Below are 5,765 nucleotides of genomic sequence, written 5' to 3'. Positions count from 1 at the left end.
TTTACACACACCTTGGCCGAAATCCTTCATACTTTTCTCTCCAAGTTTTTCTCTCATTTTTCTTCTTCAAGTGTTGAGGAAGAAATATTCTTCTCATTGAAAAATCTTCTTGTTTTTCTAGTGCAAAACAAGAAGGGATTTACCTAGCAAGTGGTGGGCCTAATTTTTGAAGGAGGAGGAAGCTTGTAGATCTTCATCCACTCAAGAGCCAAGTTGTTTACAACTTGGTTGGTGCCATTCATCAACCTCAAGAGGTTGATAGGTATAATCTCTCAAACACCCTATGTATGTCTTGTATGGTGTTTAAATGTATTTGTTGCACAAGGAACTTGGTGGCCGAAAATTTTAGCATGTAAAATAAAATTTTTGACTTCCGTTGCGCTTCCGGTCACCTTAACCGATCCCCTTTCACGAATCAGAAGTGGATTTGGAAGATGAGTTACTTTGACCATATTCCAAAGTAGTAAGCTTCAAATGTTGCTCCATGGGAGTATCATAAGGTTTACATCCAGTAAAGCTTGTATCAGAGAGTAATTCTAGAGTATATTTGCGTTGATTTAAGCATATCCCTGCCTTAGAATGAGCAACTTCAATCCCTAAGAAGTATTTGAGTGGACCAAGGTCTTTAATGGAAAGATGCTGATAGAGATAGTTTTTTAAGGCAGTCATGCAATCAATGCCTGAAGCGTCTGCTTAATCGTTTTCTTAAAAAATACTAGAAAATTTATTTTTTTAAAAAAAAAAGCTCTCAAAATTTCGGCCTTTACATATACATAAAATACTTTTGCACTATTTTAAAATAAAACATCCAACTAGTAATTGAAAATCCAAATGGAATAGTCAAAACATGAAATCGTTACTCGTTTTACCAAACCTAAAAGGCAATAAATGTTGAAAATTGTAGCCCATACTAAACATCTCAAAATCTCTCAAAACATAAATAAATAGTCGTAAAATCTTTAACGTAAAATCATAAACTTAAATACAGAAAATAGAAGCGCTGGTCCTCGGGTTATATGCACCGACAGTCCAGCAAAGTCAACCCATCAAGACCTCCAATATCATAATTATTAATATCACCTGCATCAAACACACCTAGTGAGTTTAACGACTCAACATATCATATCCTTGATAACAAATAATACGTAATACAGTTCACATACACGAGTGAAAAATACTTGTACTTAAAATAACATTTTCATAACAATGCATAACTTTAAACTTAAACATTTTCATATCAACATATTCATATTCATATTAACATATTCATATCCGTATTAACATATTCGTATTCATATCAACATATTCATTTTCGTGTTTGTTGAATTCAGATCGTGATTGTGACTCGTATTCTTAATCGTATTGGGCGATGGATCCATATAGAGAAAATCACAGTAGTGGGCGGCGGGGACACCTGCGACACTCTCACCGGTCAACTAGGCCTTGGCCAACGTATTAACATATTCGTATTCGTATCCGTGTCCGTATCCAAGGAAACATGATCGTCGGGCTCCCACTGGGACCATAACCCTAACAATATTTCCAACATATCATCGTATTTAGTCACAATCCCTTCATGTCCTTCAACATGTCGTATTTCCATCACTTAATATAAATATGCATATAATATCGTTTTTCTTTTAAATCAAGCATGCAACATATATTTTAAATGTCAATATTAAATCATAAAAAATCCGTAAACATTTAAAATAAACTTTTTAACATATAAAAATAATAAAAAGCCATAAACGTTTTAAAATAACATATTAAAAATCCATAAACATTTAAAATAACATTTTAACATCAAGATATTTAAAAATAACATTTTGACATATTAAATCATAAACATTTTGATGTATAAAATTCCATAAACATCCATAACCATTGAAAATAATCATATTAGCACAAAAAACAGCATTCAGAGCACTGTCATGATGTTTACTAATTTTTAAGTGTAAAAAGATCGTTTTATCCCTAGACGTAAAATTTCACGTTTTTGACTTTTTCTTAATTTCATTGACTCTAACATGTCCCAAATAATTATTTAAGCCTACATGAATTTTCTCATATTTTTATTTAGTTTAAATTTAGGACTTTTAAATTAATTTTTAAATAAGACGTATTACTGTGTTTTTAAATCTCAAATTAAACCAAACCTTAATATAAAATCCCCAAATTAAAAAATTAGACTTTTAATAATTATTTGAGCTTAAATATAATTTTTCATAATTTTATAAGGCTTAAACTAGGCTTTTCAATTAATTCTTTAATTAACGTTTCGTGTGGCGATAAAATCCCGGATAAATCCAAAACTCGTTACTTTTATCCCAAACTTTAAACATAGCATTTTTATTATTTATTCTACTCTTTCAAATCATGAGCCACACCCGTGGACCCATGGATTCAATTTTTGTCCCTAAAATCTCGTTTTTGACCCCCTAACAAACCACCCGAGCCATCTCACGATTTACTCGAGCCACGCCCGAGCCACCTCAAGCCAAACCCAAGCCAACCTCCCTAGGGACCTTACTGACCAAGCCCAGCCCGAAAAACCAGCCCTGGCCCGCTCAAAAACCTCCTGGAACTTGACCCAAAAACCTGCATGTGTTGTGAGTGTTATCCTTGAGCAATAAGACTCCCACCTAGTCTAGGACCCTTCCAGCCCTTAACCACTTGACCCCTCATGACCCTAACCTTCCCTGGACCACGCCCAGACCCAACCAAGCCAAGCCCAACCCCTGAACCAGAGCAGCGAGCCATCTGTTGGAGAAAACAGTAGCCGCGCCACTCCATGGCTTCTTCACGTTTCCTTGAACCAGCAGCCAACCAAGCCGCCACAGCCCCTACCCAGGCCCTTAAGCACCCTCCTAGGACCCTAAAGAGTCGACCTAAACCACTACCCCAGGCCCTGGACTGACCCAAGCCCCCAAAACACCAGAAGTCGAGCACTAGCCTTCACGTGAGCCCCATTCTTGTGCAGCTGGAGTTTTCTGGTCCTACAGCTTTCTCGAACCACCCATACCTTGCACCACCCTATCTAGGCTCTCCCTAGGACCCTTATGACTCGCCCTAGCCCAGCCCAAAGCCCCCTGGCCGACCACCCTTCTCCCTGCATGCTGCTGAACCTGCTCATCTCCCATAGCTTGCTCTCGGGTGGAGTCCTAGCTTGCTAGGACTCCTCCCCAGCCCCTGGTCACGCTAGGACTCTTACCATGACTCAACCACGTCCCTAGTTAGCCCTGGTCCCAAGCCGAACCCAAGCCTAGCCATCATGACCAAAATCGAACCTCTCCAACCACCATGACAGCAACCTGGTCCCATCTTGTTTCCTTTGTTTTTGCAGCGTGTGTGGGGTGTGTCTAAGGCCTCAAACTCGTGGAAAACATGCCCTATATCATCCTAATACATGGCAGCCCCTTAACATAATAAACATGTTTTGGAATGAAAACTCAAGCCTTAAAAATCACTTATGAAGCATACACGAAAATATAACATGATGACACTTGATTTTTATGTAAAATACAATTAAATAAATACTATGGTGTGATATATGTTTGAAGAAAAGAATATGGCATGTCTTTGCATGTTTTACGCACGAAAAACCGTTGGCGATTGAAGAATGGCGATAAAGATCCTTGGCTTGAAATTTCCTTGAAGCTTTTCGAAATTTTCTTCCAAATTGTTGTGTGTTTGAGTTCGTGTATTTGGAGAAAATTTTGGTGTGCAACAAATCTGAAAAGTGGCCGAAGGAATTGTGTGGGTTTGGGATGGGATTAACATATTAAATAATTAATTATTTCCTTAATTAAGCGTAGGCCCATTAAGCCCCCAAATTAGGCCTACTAGTGCTTGGTTAGAATTTAATTAAAATCTTAAAATAGTTTTGTTGAAGTAAGTTTGTGAGTTTATTAGTCGTGTTGTCAAAACGTTCATATTTTTGTTGAAAAACCAACACCGATAAAATTTACGTCCCGACGTATAAAATAACCTCAAAACCCCATATTATCAAAAATAAGAAAAAGCATCACCCTTAATTTAAATAATTAAAAAAATAATTGTTTAATAAAAATGTAACGCCCAGAAAATTTAAAGGTCCACACGAACCACATGCACGTAAATTATTAAATTCTCTTGTATTTTAATTAATTGTTTTAATTGCATAAATTAATTATGTTGTGCATATTTACATGTTTAAAATATATTTTTCTACATGATTGCATTAAAATGTATTTTCAAAGTTTATTCGAGTTGCGATCGAGGAACGGAGAACGAGGACTGAAAAAATAGAAAATATTTTTATTGGTTAATTGTTTTTAATTATTTAAAATAAAGGTGATGCTTTTTCTTTATTTCGAAAATAAGAGGTTTTGAGGTGATTTTATACGTCAGGACGTAATTTTTATCCTGTTGGATTTTTAACAAAATACAAACGTTTTGACAACCTGGCTAATAAATTCACAAGCTTTATTAAAAAAAAAATTTTTCTCGTACTTTCCCTCTTGATATCACACGGCACACACATATCCTTCAAGGAAAAGCATCAAGTTTTGCTAGGATTTCAAGCCAAGGTCTCGTCATCATCGTTCTTCGATTCGTCAACGTATATTCGTGCGTTAAATATGCCAAGACATGCCATATTTCTTCCTTCAAACATCTATCACACCATATTAATTATCTAAGCATATTTTGAAGGAAAACATGGCACGCAAAGTTGTTATTTTCGTAACTATATGTATATGTGTTCTAAATTTGTGTTTTTTGATTCCAAATTCATGTTATTATGTGGTTAAGGGGGCTGCCATGTTAGGAGTATAATTAAAGAGGTTTACACGAAGCATTAGGTTCATAAAACTCAACCAAAATGTTGCAAAAACATGTATAAAACAAGACGGGACCGAAATCGAAACGTCTTGATCATAGGGGCTCGGTTGAGGGGGGGATTTTCGCTTGGCTTGGCTGGGGCTGGACCAGAGCTGAGCTAGGGTCATGTGTGGGTCAGGGAAAGAGTCCTAGCCACGCTAGGACTCGAGAACCAGGGGCTGGGAGGAGTCCTAACCAACAAGGACTCCACCCAAGAGAGGTGATCAAGGGTGCGCAGGTGATCAGCTTGTGCAGGGAGATTTGGCTTGGCCTGGGGGCTCTGGGCTGAGGTAGGAAACAAGAGTTATATTGCATGTGGGTTTCTCAGCCAAGCATGTGTCTGATGTAGGGGTTCGGTTTTCCACTTGGGGTCGAGTTCTATGGGTTCTAAGGGTGCAGGAGGGTCCCTAGAGGGGCTGTTCATGAATTCGTGCAAGGTGGCTCGAGCCAAACACAGAAAACGTGAGGGAGAAGCTCATGGCAGTAAGATAGGCGAGAGGTTGCTGTCAAACTTCAGGGGTTCGCTGCTCTAGTTTATGGGTCTGGGCTGGGTCTGGGCATGATCCAGGGATGGTTAGGGTCAGGTTGGGTCGATGGTTAAGCAGCTGGAAGGGTCCTAGTTGGGTTAGGAATCCTAGAAGTGCAAGAAGTCTCACCCACACACACGCACAGATTTGGGTCGGTTACCAGGAGGTTTTTGAGCGGGCCAGGGCTGGTTATTTGGGCTGGGCTTGGTCAGGAGGGTCCCTAGGTGGGTTGGCTAGGGTTTGGCTCGAGGTGGCTCGAGTGGTTTGTTAAGGGGTCAAAACGAGATTTTAAGGGCTAAAAATGAATCCATGGGTCCACGGGTGTGGCTCATGACTTGGAAGGGTAGAATAAATATTAAAAATGTTATGTTAAAAGTT

The sequence above is a fragment of the Primulina huaijiensis genome, chromosome 7, assembly GCF_012295235.1.
Source record: "Primulina huaijiensis isolate GDHJ02 chromosome 7, ASM1229523v2, whole genome shotgun sequence".
NCBI lineage: Eukaryota > Viridiplantae > Streptophyta > Magnoliopsida > Lamiales > Gesneriaceae > Primulina > Primulina huaijiensis.
Note: the sequence above shows the minus strand (reverse complement) of the source record.